This window comes from Lucilia cuprina, chromosome 5 (genome assembly GCF_022045245.1).
Source record: "Lucilia cuprina isolate Lc7/37 chromosome 5, ASM2204524v1, whole genome shotgun sequence".
NCBI classification, from domain to species: domain Eukaryota; kingdom Metazoa; phylum Arthropoda; class Insecta; order Diptera; family Calliphoridae; genus Lucilia; species Lucilia cuprina.
Genome location: NC_060953.1, coordinates 17288905 through 17305466, shown reverse-complemented (window position 1 = coordinate 17305466; position 16562 = coordinate 17288905). Strand labels below are relative to the sequence as shown.

The 16562-nt window shown below is 31.0% G+C and overlaps 1 protein-coding gene and 1 long non-coding RNA gene across 5 annotated transcripts in view; one reads left to right on the top strand and one right to left on the bottom strand.

Annotated features, from left to right (window-relative positions):
* LOC111677108 (protein TANC2) overlaps positions 1 to 16562 on the bottom strand; it is a 161452-nt gene that overhangs the window by 72473 nt on the left and 72417 nt on the right. The gene's annotated exons all lie outside the window — the stretch shown is intronic.
* Positions 4722 to 7431, top strand: LOC124420468. The gene is made up of 3 exons (XR_006941234.1): positions 4722 to 4838; positions 6732 to 6870; positions 6945 to 7431. It is a non-coding gene; the product is annotated as an uncharacterized LOC124420468 (long non-coding RNA).

The following is a 16562-nucleotide window of genomic DNA, read 5'->3' as shown; positions in this document are numbered from 1 at the left end:
ACTAGACTATAGACTAGACTATAGACTAGACTATAGACTAGACTATAGACTAGACTACAAACTAGACTATAGACTAGACTACAAACTAGACTATAGACTAGACTATAGTCTAAACTATAGACTAGACTATAGATTAGACTATAGACTAGACTATAGACTATACTATAGACTAGACTATAGACTAGACTATATATAGACCATATATATAAACTAGACTATAGACTAGACTGTAGACTTGACCGTACACTGGACAATAGAATATACTAAGCTATTGGTAGTCAAAGATATAGTCAAGTTTCAAGTCTAATTTGCGGTTCTGTCTATCTATCCACTACGAATTACTTTATAAAACCCACGAAATTGTGCCACACTTGCCAACTTAATTCGTTACTTTTCCATCACATCAAAATTGACATTGACCTACTAACTTTTAAATTAAACAAACTAAATTGCCAACTACTTTTTCTTCTTCTACTGCGTCTTCATTAAGAAAGAGAGATGCTCTAAAACAAAACAATTTGTTGAACAACAAGTTGTCATCTTTGGTTACCAAATACGATTACAGATATCAAAGACAACAACTTAACAAATAACTAAATGGATGTTGGTCATTACCATATTTGTATTAGAGATTTATTGCCGCCTTAAAAGAAATCAAAAACTATAACAGTAACACCAACAACAACAACTAATATTGGTAAAACAACAACAATTCACTAAAAAAAACAAACCAAAACAAAAACATATGTCAAAGCAAATACATGTCAATTGAACAGGGAGAGCAAAAGACTTTAAAGCAAAAATTCAGTCATAAAACCACTATTTAATGTGTGTCAACAACAAACAATGAGACACACACCGGAAACCGCCATTAAATATGCGACAACACAGCAGACAACCGCAACAACTCGGTAACAGCAATAATATCGGTAACAGAGCAAATGCAATATTGCGTGTGTGAGGTAGGTCGATTATTTCGTATTTTTTGGAAGAACTGAACCAAAAAAAAAAAATCTTCCAGTGAAACGCAGCTCATAAGCAAATAAAAGTGTTAAATTTATCACATAAATCAATACGAAATAAAAAACACAGAAACAACACTTCCGTTTAACACAATGTGGTTTTTTGAATGGGGGCAGTTTAATTTTGTTTCTTGCTGTTGTTGTTGTTGTTGTCTGCTGCTAAAAAGTCTTTTATTCTTCAAAACAAAAACAAATTTGACAAATACAACTGTTTGTTTTTAAAAGAAAACCCACTTGCTAACAATTTTAAGTTCGAAATGTATTTGAAATATCAAAAAAAAGCAAAACATTTTTATTGAAAAAAAAGTGCAAAATTGTATATGAATCCACACGCATTTTTATTTCCACTCAAAGTGAATAGTAAAAAATCAATTTAAATTGAAAAGTAATATAATTTTTCTTCATTTTTAAATGGGCGTTTTTAACGCCTAAACATATACGAGAGTAAGACATTCATTCAATATGTAACAAACTACCAAAAAAATCAAACAAACAAAAATATCAAAGTTTTAAAATAAAACTATTATAGTACGAGTACTATTGCATTTGCTTAAGAAAACTTTTTTTAAATGGCTGTTTAATTCATTGAGATTTTAAATATGTTTTCAGTGTTGCCATATTAGTTGAATTTTTCTAAAATGTCGAAGTGCAAACTTCTGGTATAACAAAACTCTTTGGGATACATCTAAGTCAAATTGGTATTAGGTGGAATAGGTCCCAATGTATACACCCCGGTACAGTTTCTCTGTTTAATTGATTGAGATTTGAAACATGTTTCCATTGTTGCCATGTTACTTGAAATCTTCTAAAATGTCGAAGTGCAAACTTCTGGTATAACAAAACTCTTTGGGATAAATCTAACTCAGAAAGTCACATTTAAAAGGAAATAGGTCCTACAGTGCAGACCTCGTTACAGTTTTCTTACGAATTCTCGATTACCGGATCTGTTGTTCGCTTACATTTGATGGGTAATTATCTTTCAATTAATGTTCCTAAATAATAGTATAGCATTGACTCTTGTTTCGAAAAAGCTTTATTAAAGGTGATAAACGTCACGTTCTGTACTCGTTAGATTCTTCCCTTTTCAAATGGATCTACTTGTGCACGAAGTCCTGAGTGCTCAGCCGGTATAAATATCATCAAACTAAACTTTAATTTGTCTCAAACGAAGGCATAACTTTTCGTTTTTCCACAGTTCCACTGGTTGACATTTGCGTCAATTGTGCCTCCGTTGAAATTTCATTTCCGTTAATACTCCAGAAACCTATATTAGCTCGACATTGTTCATTTGTTTGGAGACTCATTAAAAGTTATGATAGATGTAAGGTTTCGTGAGATCAACCTGAAAATCGTTACAATCATGAGACCTTCTGAAGAAGAGCAATCTGTTCTGAGAAAATTTCCAAGCCCGTAACTTCTTTTAGATTTAAAAAAAAACTCTCTCCTAATGGTCCAGATTAGTATTTCCTTTTCAATACCGAAGGAAACTACATAGTTGGTTGGGCGTTCCCAAGACAATTAGATTTCCGCTCCGGAACGACCCGATTCTCAATCGGCCAAAGATTGTCAACTCAGCAACAGCTGTATCAACCGAAAGTTTTTTCAAAAAGAAAGAACATACAGTTACAGCCAACCTGTTACAATAACAACAAAGTTTTCTTGAGAAGAGGATGTATAATCAATAAATCCGTAGAAATGCATCTAGGGGTCTATCGGGGCAGCTGTGTGCTCCTTAATCAGAAGCTCAGGTGGGAATTGACTTCATCATCTCCGATCTTTTAGGCTAAAACAATAACCACTTATCTACCGGAGGCAACAAACTACAAATATCTCCATAAAATGCAAGTAATAGATTATAACTAACATAAGCATTCGGTATCCTTTACTGTTAGTATGGGTTAAGATCTGTCTGCTCTGGAGAATATGTGGAAATACTTAAAGGGTAAAGGATCCAAACAACTTGTACAGAGATATTTGCAGATCTAAGAATCAGGCAGCGTTAGCAGTTTATACTGGCAAAGGGATAAAAATGATCCCCCGAACTAGCTGCTTAACCTACAACATAGCTTTCCTACACTTTGTAGATTACTAAGAGACTTTTAGAAAGCTAGTCCAGGAGGGGTTAATACATGACAAGGAACTTTTCTGCTTAAGTTTTTTTAAGTTTTAGTTTATGCTTTCCTTCACTTTGCAGATTACTAAGAGACTTTTAGAAAGCTGGTCCTAAAGGGGTTAATACATGACATTGAACTTGTTTTCTTAAGTTTTTTTACGTGTTTACTCTCTAGTTTACTTGGTGACAGTAAAGTGACGACTGTCTCGCCTACAACAGCGAAACTAAAGTGATCTCTATCTTCTCTTGTTATTCTCTTTTACAAAGATTAAATTCGTGACAAATATCAGTTTAGATCCAATCAGGTTGTAAGATGTTAGTGGAAGTGACTTTCATTTTCGTATCGAATCGACTATTGGTCGAACTGCTGTGTCATTACAGATCTTTAGTAGGATTTAGATCTTTATTGGTTTTACATATGATCTCATATAAGATGCTAATATAGAAACTACTTAAAACTAGTGATAATGAAAGTTAACCTTAAAGTAGTTTTATTTGGATCAGAAAACTATATAGAGATTTTTAAATATTTAAAATCGAAAAAATCTGGCAACTCTATCTCCTGTAGTTAGTATTACCTAAGTTAAATACAATTTGGCTGCAAGTTAGGTATATTTTTCTTGTGTATTTCTTTCAATCATACCAATTGACAACCCACGCAATATTTATTTCGAGTGTTTTCTTGTAGTTGTTGTTTTCCACATTTTACAATTTTCATTCATTCATTATTTTTTCTTTTTGAGTTCGTTTTTTGTTGTTGTTGTTTTTGCAAAACAGTTGTCAAATTATTATGTGGTACTGGAAGTTGGGTGTTAAGTGTCTGTTGGCCGATCGGTTTAAGGCAAAAACATTTTTTTTTGTTCAAACATATTATATATTTTTGGCATTTATGTTGTTGTTGTTGTTCTTGTTAGTTTTTTTGTCTATAGGCCAGTAGGTAACAGTAGTTATGTTTAATGTTTTAGTTGCATATGCCACAAATGGTGTTGAGTGTCAGTGCACCATCGATCAAATGCAACAAAATGTTTTTACAGTTTGAGGCCATAGACATTTATTAAAAAAAAAATATGCAAAAACATTGGTAATTTGGAATACTACTAGTTAAGTATGTTTGTGGTTAAGTTTATTTTTATTTAAATAATTTAAATAAAATTCAAATTAACATTTGAATTTTTGTTTGTTATTTTAAGCCAAATGAAGTGTTACACACCAAGTGTTAAGGTTAAAGGTTGTTATTGTGTTTTTCTAAAAATTCACACGTTTAGTTGCTGCTAATAATAAAATCTAGAACTTTTAACTGCTAATTATGCAATAGGGTTTGTTAACTTCACTTGGAAGTGTTTAAGGTGTTGCCAACTATTAATAACTTACACTTCCATGGAAAAAGTTAATTTCTTATGTATTTTTCACTTTAAGGTGTTTAATTCTTATTTGACATTAGTCATCATTTAAACAATTATAGATTTTTAACGACATTTTTTTTAACCTGGCGCCTAAAGACTTTACACCAAACGAAACAACAAAATTAGAAAATGACTAAGTGACAATGTGTAGGGTAATCTTAAGAAAATTAATTCAAAATAAAACTCACACCATGACGTTTATCTTTAACAATAATGACTGAAATGTAATAATTAAAAAAATAAATAAAAAAAATTCTTTCAAATAAATCACAAAATAATCAAACCATTAAGTTTACACAGGTAAACAAAGTATATAAAGCAAAACAAATTAAAATGTTAAATAATAAATTAAAATAAATATGTAAATAAAAAAAAAACAAAAGTAAACTAAAGAAAAACAAAAGAAATGTCAAAAATATAGACAGAAAAAACAAAACAATTGTTAATATGGCGCAATCAAGAATCAAAACCAAGTACTTTATCAATTTATAAAGAAAACAACAACAGAATTTAAATAAATTATTTTGACACAAGCAAGACACACAAACAAAAAAAATAAAAATAAAATAATGAATGTGATTTATTACGTTGTCAAATATATGTTGTTAAACCGCAAATGGAAATTGAAATGAAATAGTTTTAAATTGAGTCAAAATTGTTATGACTATGCGGTCTATATATAAAAAAAGTAAATTATGTCATAAAACTGATTTAGAAAATGAAACGTAAAAGCGTTTGCCGTAGTGTTGATTTGTAATTGGAAATTTGATAAGAAACATTTTATGTTTGAGAATACGCACGTCTTGGCTAGAGATTGTGGTCAATTTTGGGATTTCATGTCATCTTTATTAAATAATTTTGTTTTTAGAATAATATTAGTTTGCCACTTAATTGAAAGTGTATAATTTAATGGAAAATAGTGAAAAGGGCCTTGACATTCTTGGTCCTTCATTAATATATCATACAAAGTAAAGTAAAGAAAATTAATAAAGAAAAAAGGGCAACACTTTTAATTACATCGATTTTTATTTAGATATGGCAACATTCTCTATCATCCAGGGATGGAAAATTCATGGCTATTGTCTTCTTTTAAGTACTTATTAATAGCGGAACAAAACTGCTATATTATGGTTTTATTAATCGACATTCGAACAAAAAAAACTTCAACTAAAAAGACTAGACTTTTCTTTGTCTAATCTATTGATTAAACTATAGTTTAGATTACCATCGAAACCATAGAATAGGTAATTGATTAGTTTATGACATTTGTAACAGATTACTATATGGGCTAACTATAGTCGAAAGACTCATCCAAATACTGTTCAATGGACCAGTCAGTTATGACACCATTTTATAAATTTATAAAAATATATGTTAAGGGACTAGTTAATAGAATATTTAATAGACTTCTATATAAAATAACAATATTCAGGTCGAAAGACTTATCCATATACGGACCAATCCAAAAATATTTATACATAGACTAGTCAATGAACTAGTCCATATACTAGACATTAGACTAGTCAAGATATTAAAAGACATACCACGAACTATTAAGAAACTACTTTATAAACTAGCCAAGGGTCTAGTTCGTAGAACAGTTCCTATTGGGACTTGAGATCATTGACAGTTTAACCGCTATCCATTGTCAAAGTTGTCATTTAACTTGTTGAGCTTACATCCATCAAATTGTTTGTCTTAAAATCATTCTGGATCAAAGATTACCAACTCTTTTTGGATTGAATTTGATTTTAGCAGAACTTCGATCTGTGTCACACAGCTCATGTTAAACTAGACATTCTGAAAGAGTGATTTGAAGACAAGGACTTCCTATGAGAATGTTATGTGAGCTGGTTAGCGATATCTTGCTACGAATGTCCAAAGCGTTTTTCAATTAGGATTTGAAAACTTTTACAGTTGATGGCGTTAGTAAAGTAAGATCTGGCCTTGAATCATTATGGGTCGATTTTTACCAATTCCTTTTCGACTGAATTGAATGATATAGACATCTTTGATATCAGCCGAACACCGATATGTGGATATTTGGAGGCATGGTCGTTTCTCGTGGAGATGATGTTACCCATATCTTGCTATATGATCTTGCGAGATTACTTCTTTCATTTATAGATCTTTTTTTAATTCTTTAATATATATATAATCGTCTTACTAAATACAACTCTACATTTCAAGCAGAAGTCCGTGCAAAAAGTGAAATTGTAATTTGGATCTTTTGGTAGGCTAGTGTTCAAGTGTGGTAGACCGGAGGTGGTGGGTTCGATTCCCACGTGAGGTACTGGTTAAGGAGCCCACAACAGTCCCGATAGAGGCCTAGGTATATTTCTTCGGATTTGATGTACATATGTACATCCTCCTTTTAAACTAACTAACTAACAAATGTTCCATCAGCCGGAAGGTGATAAGCTTAAATCCAAGACCACATTGAACTGTTAACTGAGTACTCTTCCAGAATGGTACTCCAGGCCAAATGGTAATAATCGTCAGCGAAAGAAGAGAAGGCAACTCGGGGAAGTTAATGCAAAATCATTCGAGACAGTTTCAATAAATTTTCAGCAACTAAGTCCAGGAAACTCAAATTCTGAACTTTTTGTATCTGTTAAGCAACCTACTTTCAACTTAATCTAACCTCATATAAAAGTTCAGATAGTTTCTACGTTTCGCGATGAATCAACTGATTCATTTTTGCCACACGGAAACCTGTTTAAGTCGTTAGTTTAACCATATGATTGCCGTTAAGTTTTTGTATGAAAAACACGTATCAGCTGATCCATCACGAAACGGAACGTAAAAACTAACTAAGCCTTAAAGCAGCTTTGTCATATTGGTTAACAAAGTAACAATGACTTTTTGTCAAATTTTAGTTAAATAAAATGTAATAACCAAAAAAAAAAAAAAAAACAGTCGCTTGTCGCTAGCAGTTGCAATTGTATTTAGCTGGCTTAATGTTAGTTTTAAAAACTTTTGATTTAAAATAAATATCTTTAAAACTTTTATAAACAAATGGACTTTAAATTTATTAAATAATAATAAGCAGGCAAGTCACTCTTTAGAATTAATTTTTCAAAAATAAATGACATGTGATTAAGGGGGGTTAAATTAGTTGAACTATTTAATAACAAGTGCCATTTTTTTATTTTTCTAAAGATTTATTTACAAACAATAGAATTTTTATATGTTTTATTAAATTGTATTATTACAAGAATTCAATGCCATAAGCGACACGATTATTATGAGTTGTTAAATATTTTGTTGGTGATAATTCAGTAATAAACATTAATTAAGTGAAAAAAAACTTTAGAAAAAAAAATCTAAGAAACTAGACAAGATAATAATGAATAAATAATTATTTGAAAAATTATTATATAAATATTTAATTTTTGTAATTAAAGAAGTTATGAAGAGTTAATTTTCGAAAAGAAAAAATAATGCAGAAATTGACAATATTGATTTTTTTTAATTAATTAAGAAATTAATTTAAATTGTGAATTTTAAAGTTGACATTATTATTTTATTATAAAATTTAATCTAAAACATTAGTTTGTGTATTTATCAAGCTTTTTAAATCCATAAATTATGTCTTTCTATATGTTTGTCAAATTTTTATAAATTGCTTTTAATTTTTTTTCTTTAAATTTGAAATGTCTTTTTTTTAAAAAAAACATAAATAATGTTTTAGTTTGAATTTAAATTAATAAATAGTTTATGGAATTTTTGCTTCTTTTTTAAGTTTATAATATTTATTATTAAGAAGATTAACACATCATTAAATATTTTAAGCCAAATTAGTATTTTGATTCCAAAAAAAAAAAAATGTTTATACGAATTAAACATTAGCAATCAACATTAGTTTGGTTTTATGTTAATTAAATTTTTAATTTATTAAAAAACATTCGTTAATAAATATTTTGCTTAAAAACTAGTTTAAATGGGGTGTTATCTTAATGCTAAAATAGTGACGGTTTATTTTGAATAAAAATTTTAGTTGAAAACTAACACTAAAACACACTGAACATACTCCGGCGAAAAATGACGTTAAATGTAAGTGTTAACAACAGTAGCGTTTTTTGTTAAATGCTAATGTTAAACTAATAAGAAGACTACTTATATAAGACTTACTTTTAATCTTCCATACAACCTTTCTGCTATTTTCTTCCCACAATTTTGCTGTTTTCTAAATATTCCCTTGAGACATGTGTTAATTTTTTTAAAATATGCTTTTTTGTTAATTTTAACACCATTTTATTGTGTTTACCCAAAATAGCGTTAATTAAGCATAATAGTTTTGAACAAATAAATATAAAAAATATAAATAAATAATAAAATAACATGTTTACATAACTATAGTCTAATACCCATAGATTTTTTTGGGGTGTATAATTCTAAGAATTAAAAAAATACATTGAAACCAAACACACCCAAAATGGAAAAATTTGCAAAGAACTAATAACAGATATTTAAAGGAATTTTTTAATATTCTAATTTTTAATATGCAAATGGAAAATTTCAGATTAATATAAACTTTCTGATCTCTAAATTAGTTAAAGTCTGTCATTCTGTGAGTGTTACAAAAGCGTTGAGAACATGTAGATTTCCATATTAATTGGGGTTTGTTCCTGTAGAATTCGATTCGTAATCGTTCAAAAATTTTCAGTTTAGTGACAGATTTTAGATCCGATGTTATATCTTGCTCTGCATTCGGCTGAATCCACACGACCAATTTTGTAGAATTGTGCTCGTAATCCTGTGTGTTCACTGTGAATACGTTCCAATTGAATGTAGAGACGCTCTCAACATTCACACATCTATTGAGTTTCAAAATTCTAAAGTTATTGATTAATTGCAGTATAAGAAATTCTATGTGATTAGATCTTCACAGACTAAGACTAGATGTCCATAACCTGGCCATGATATAATTTCGCTTAATGTAGATTGGATCTAAATACTTATCATATTAAATCTTTAGACATCAAACATAACTTCCGTAATGAGTTGTCTGGCATCTATTAGGGCTCTCAACTCCAATGTTATGCAATCGAAAAATCTGTATGAGACCTTCTCACTCTTGCCTCACTCTACAAAAGTAAGATCCTAAGATATCTGGGTTGGGCAACTAAATTGAGAACACCGGTAACCGAAATATACACATATCACAGAATCAAGTTAAATATATATTCCGATAGCGGAAAGGCAATTGGGGTTGGTTAAATAATAAGGAATAGCCTTCCGCTGGTAAGTTTGGCATTATATGGCTACAATGAGAGAATGCAATATAAAGAAAGAAGCTTGATAAAGTTAAAAGAACCACTAGAGAGAGAAAGCCTCAGAGAAGACTGTTCTGGACTCTAGGAGAGCCATAAGCGAATATCCTTCCCGTGATAAGCTCTGCATTATGTAAATAAGTTACAAGCAACACTTGGATAATCGATAATGACAAGGAGAATGTATTGTACATATATAGGAGCTATATAAAGTTAACGGACCAATAAAATCCTATAGGGCGATCCCAACGAAAGCAGGAGAGAAAGAATAAGTTCGCGGTTAGTGTAATGAAATGTATTCTTAATGGATTTATAGTAATAAAGAACATGAGGAAAGGACATTGTAATGCTTGAAACTTTCTTTATAATGTTGGAACTTTCTTTGTTATTACTACGCTTACATCGTAATCAGAATAAGTTGAGAGTGATGTTGTATGAGATAGGACCATTGATCGGAAAACTTGCAACTGAAGTTTCTGAACGATAATTCATTTCGTAGGTCACTTTTAAAAGCGTTCTCATCAATATCCTACCAAGAAAAGGAATACACAACAAAATTAGACTCAAATATCTTATAAGCAATATTATTTCAGTTATTTGATTTGTCAGAAACATTGATTGGAAAACTTGGATCGGAACTACAAATAGAAAACTGAGCTTTTAAATATTAGACTATATTCCATTTCATAGATCACTTTAAAAAACGTTGTCATCAATATTTTCTAAGAGGAGGAATGCACAACGAATTTAGTTTCAAATATCTGGAGAGCAATGTTATTCCAGATGCTATATCGATCAAGAGTACGGATCGGAAAACTTGGATTGAAACTAGCATAGAAAACTGAGATTGTGATCACTGTAATAGTTTATTTAATAGATCACAATAAAAGATTATAGATAATGAAAACAAAGGAGTGCACAACAGAGATACATGCCGAAAGGACTCAAATTGGCGGCTGCTGGTCGCCGGTAATATTTTGCAATCCCCGTCGCCGCCGACTTCTTTCGAAGTTTAAGAAGGCATTATAGAGATTTTCAATATAATAAACGCTTATAAGGTCAATTTCTGCAAAAAAAATTAAAGTCAGCCAACAATTTAGCCGCCGCTGGTATTTTCTACAATAAGCCTCCGCCGCCTACCTAAAATGATTGCCTCGCCGCCTCCGATCTTTTGCATCGTCTTATATCTCTGGTGCACAACGACCAAACTAGCGGCCTAAGTTTATATTTTTTGAATCTTATATAGCGGAAGACGCCTTGGTCTTCTGTTCAACGATTACCGTAGAAGTTTTCAAAACGAGGATGAAGAGGAAACTATTACTCATCTTCTATGTGAGTGACCTGCTCTGGCGGATGCCAGACATCGGACGCTTGGATCGACATACTTTCTGATTTGTCGAATATTCAATTAAAACATCTCATGGATTGCATTAATCTGACAAAATGTGTGTGAGTTCAATGTTCACACTGCTTAATCCATGGCAACATGGCCCGGTGTCTTCTCTCTTTCTTAAAATCTTACAGCTGTCCTCACTTTATCAACGTCTCTTTTTCCACTTTTTCACTATCCCTCTCTTTCTTCTCTTACAGGTATTAATACAAAGGGATCAACATGGACCCAAGTAATGCCGAAACGGCTACCTGTGATAACTTAGCCTAACCTAATGCAGCGAAACGTATTCTTTCTTTTCCGCGTACGTATGCTCCCACTTGTATAAAAAACAAACGGAACCAGTCGGAGAGCCAGTTTTTTACTCTCTGCCCTTCGCTGATCTAATGTTTTATGTAGGAGGCTGTTTTATGGTGAGAATTAACTCTAAGATCACTAAAGAAACTAGAAGTACCGATAAGTTTTCTCAAGTATCACAAGCTTAAGAAGGCATTATAGAATGAATGTTACAATTGGGGCTCTAAGATATCGCGTTAAATTTCGACCGTCTAAAGTATTTTCAATATGTAATGAAGTCGAAAAGAAATATTTGAATGAGAGCATTTCAGAAATGTCATATACTAACCGCTAATGGAAACGTTTAATGTCATTAAGAACATTTAACAAATTTAATTGACAAATTTCTTAAACAAAAAAAGAAAACAGGTCGCCAAACTAATTACATCTTTTCAGAACTTTTCAACAACATTTAAACCACATATAAACTTTATGTACATATCTATAGTTTTGACAATTAATCAAAATTTAAATATTGATTGATTGTTATGATTGATATTTTTAAAACGATGTGGAAATACAAACAAACAATCATCAATAGTGTGTGCGTCTTTTTGTTTAAATTTATTTTAAAATTTTTTGTGTGTATTTCAAATTTTAAAGGCGACAAGTGCTTATGAAATGTTAGACAACAATAAAAAAAAATTATAATATTTTTAATATCATAACACTATTTATGGGGTTTTATAATACATTTGTGTTTTGTATTTTAATGTTCTTACCACATTAAGTATCAATTTTCACAAGAATAAGGTGGCCAGAGACAAACTGAGACATACTGACACAGTTGCTTAACCCTTAGGCTGGTGAAAAGGGTTTGAGTTAAAGTAGGGAAACATAAGAAAATTTGTTAAAAATTAAAGCTCGAAAGATGTTACCATGATTTGGGATAAATTTCACGAAATTTTATGAAAGTCGAGGTTTATAGAAATCGTCTGAGATTGCTTAACCCTTAGTCTGGTGAAAAGGGTTTGAGTTAAATTTGGGAAACATAAGAAAATCTGTTAAAAATTAAAACTCGAAAGATATTACAATGATTTGGAATAAATTTCCCAAATTTTTTGAAAGTCGAGGTTTATAGAAAACGTCTGGAATTGATTAACCCTTGTCTGATGAAAAGGGTTTAAAAAGGGTTTGAGTTAAAGTTGGAAAACATAAGAAAATTTGTTAAAAATTAAAGTTCGAAAGATATTACAATGATTTGGGATAAATTTCCCGAAATTTTAAGAAAGTCAAGGTTTATAGAGATCATCTGAGATCTTCAATTACTTCTAAAGTAAAGAAAACCCAAATGGCTTTAAAAGTTAGAAGCATTTGAATATGTTTAAAAGAGTTTCTATTTACTGATGTTCTAAATAGTGTTTCAATTATACAAACTTCCCAGACCGTTTGAGGGTTAATAGGTATTAAAACAAATTTTATGGTAAAATTGTTTCTATTAAGAATATTAACACACACATACATACACAAGTAAGAAACAACACCTAAATGAAAAAAAATAAAACTAAGAATAAAACTGCAATTTAAGTCTTAAAACCCAAAATGATGATAAAATGTCTGTGTCGTCTGTGGATGATGATAGACTCGCAAGACAGACGACGGTGGTGTCATTATAAAAAAAATATAAATATGTATTATAAACATGTAATCGGTAATTTAACGCTTCTATAATTGAAAACCCGCATCAATCAGTGGTATTAAATCGTAAAAAAATGCATTCAAATAATGACATCATTTCTACAACAAAAGTAATTTAATAGAAATTAGATCAAGGAAATATATATATGTAATTACAACAATAAAAAACGTCACAAACGAATCAAGAACCCATTAGTACAACAATAACTATAATTTTTCAAAATTTCCTTTAAAATAAAACGTTTTAGGTAATCTTCATTATGTAGTGAAAAAAGATTTTCTTATTTTCCTGTAGCCCACACACCCATGCACACCTCTTCCTTTACTCTCTGTTCTTACAAGATTTGTTTAATATTCTCTACAAGTGCCGTTAAATAAAATCTCATCAATATTATTAATGAGACTTAAGGCGTTATGACTTGCATCCACATTTAAATGCAATACGCGCAAGCGCACTTTAGAGATAATAATGCACACATACACACAATCAATGCAACTCGTTTTAGTAGTGTAATACTCTGACTGCACATATGATCCTCATAACAATGATCGGCTTTCAACGTCAACAGGAATCGAATCACAGGAAATTAGCTTTAAAAAGTCAAATCATTAATTAGCTTTTTCTATTGCCTATTATGTTCTCCCTGTACCGGGCATGGTTCTAGTATGCCATGAGTTTCATTTCATTCATACTCATATGACTTTTCATTACTCCCTTTCTTATACAATTCTAGATATTGAGATTCAAAAAATTTCAAATAATGTTTTACAAAATGTTCAATATTATATGCTTGTTATATGAGGGTATGGTATGAGCTTAGTACGAGGGTCATCTGAAAAGTTTAAGCTGTACAGCATAGGGTCACGCAATACTTAAGCTTTAAACTAAGATGTCAGAGATGAGAAAAATTAAGCATTAACTTTATTATAAACCAAAATAATGGAATAAGCGATAACAATCGGAATCCATTTTCCCCTAACATTACTGTTACCCCCTCTCTAATTTCGAAGATCTTTTCATTGTGTTAGTACTTGAGATATTAAGATCAAAAAACGGTTAACGTTGCAAAGACATATAATGCATTATGCTGATTCTTTGACCAAACATTTTCTGCATTAGCTATAGTTCTACGATCTCATACGATAAAATAAGTTAGTATGGCTATACAAAGTTTTAAAGAATACCTATAAACGGCCAATAATATCAAGGTTTATGACCCCATCTTTCCTACTTTAGATGATCTTGTAAATACAATAGTCCCGGATAAAATCAGATCATGACAGGCCGGACATTTTTATTCTTTAAAGAAATCTTCAGTATCTAGAACGTAAGTACCTCTGACTTGAGCCCAATTATATAGTGGTAAGTAAGAAGCTTTACCGAGGTTCAATATCCTTTCCTGTAAAAGCATTTAAGAGTTTCTTTAAGTCGACATCACGGCTGGGGTTTCGTTTTAGAACGATTCAGAATATGAAATGTTTTATTTCCAGATTTCATAATCTAGAACCCATATTGAATCATCAAACTATTGGACCTCCGGGCATGTTACCTTGATGAAAGGTCTCATCTGGGAGTTATTGCAACCTCGGGGAAAAGAGATGCTACCAATGCCTCTAGTCTGCGGGATTTTAAGCTCTTCACTTTTCGGACATTACAAGGAATGATTTGACATAGAGTTGAAACAGAGAATTGCATAATCTGGTAGAGCGGGTGGTCAGTTGCATGCAGTACTATGTCCTAGCTGGTCTATTGGTTGAGGTTTCTTCGTGATCCACTTAGTGGCTGCGGAAATAGTGAGTAGTATTAGAAGCACAATGCGGTGGTGGTGAGCCGTCACAGAAGCTCTCCTAGTGGTTGGAAAAGACCTCCATGAAATAAGGTCAACACCTCGACATTCATTTGTCAAACTATTTTCCGAGTTGGGATAGGGGATTGAATACTATTGAGAATATATTTTCAGAGTTTTGAATCTCGTTAACTATAGTCAAACACTCGAATACATTCTATTTATTTACCAGGCATTTTGTTGAAATTAGATCCAAATAATTTGGAAGCGATGTAATTCGATTGTGTTCGAAAGCGGTCTAGGTTCAGTTCCAATGTTTAGTTCTATATTCAATGATTAAGTTAAAAGTAATAGCTCCGTATCTGCCGCATTGAACCTTAGAATGCAATGTGTTGGCTTGTCGTTGGATAAGGAGCTTAATACCATCAGCATATGCTTATATTGCGGTTTCCATATTTATAAGCCTACACCTATAGCATCGCTACATTTAGTTCTCGGGAAGTTTTTTAATCAAAAACAATTTCAGACTAATTCTTTGGAAATAGTTAAGTGTTATTAAAGGGATCATTTTGTAAAACTTAAAGTTAATGTTTCGAAACTTCCTAATGTTAGTCCCATGCTGTCTACCAGCTACAACTTCTCCCCTGACCCTCGTATATATATTCCGCTTTACTTAAGCACCCCGTGGCGCTACATAAATGAATTTACTTGAATGTCCAATTGTTTGTTGTTACTTACATGTGGATTGTATAGAAATATTTCGTGTTTTTTAAAAGTTATTTATTTATTTATTGAAGTAAAACTTTACACGGATCGTAGCTTCATAAGTACTTTACAGACTGGCGCATTCGATGATTTGTTTCTTGTTTTTTCTATTGTTTAATTTTCTTTCCTGTTCATTATAAATTATGATCATATTAAAAGTACAACAACATATTTTGTAGTTTCTTGGGAAATAATTTTATTTATCAGAAAATAATAGATCATTAAAACAAGAATGTTTTATGGAGGAATAATGAAGAAGTTAAAGAAAAGCATGCCAGACTTTTGTAGAGAAATAAACTGAAACAAGAGATTTGCTAATTAGACATAAAGTTGTAGGTTAGTTTAAACTTAGTTTAAAATAATCTCTATAAAAAAGATCGTTTTACTGATCATTAAATGGTATTATTTGCAAAAATTAAAATCTCTTTAAAAGAAAAACTTATCAAGTACCCATTTAATTATTAATTGACATTATCTGACAGCTAGTTTAAAATTAAGCTTTGATTAGTTAAAAACAGCATAGATCGTTTTGTTGATCTTTACATGATATTATTTGCTAGAGTTTTAAAAATATCTCTTTAAGAAGAGAACCTATCAATTACCAAGATCATCTGATGGATTATTAAATGGCATTATCTGACAGCTAGTTTAAACCAAGTTTAAATAAAACCTTGATTAGTTAATAACAGCATCTAGATCATTTCCTTGATCATTACATGATATTATTTGCAAGAGTTTTAAAAATATCACTTTAAGAGAATAACCTATCAAGCACTTAGATAATCGCATAGATTATTAAATGACGTTATGTGACAGCTAGTTTAAACCCAGT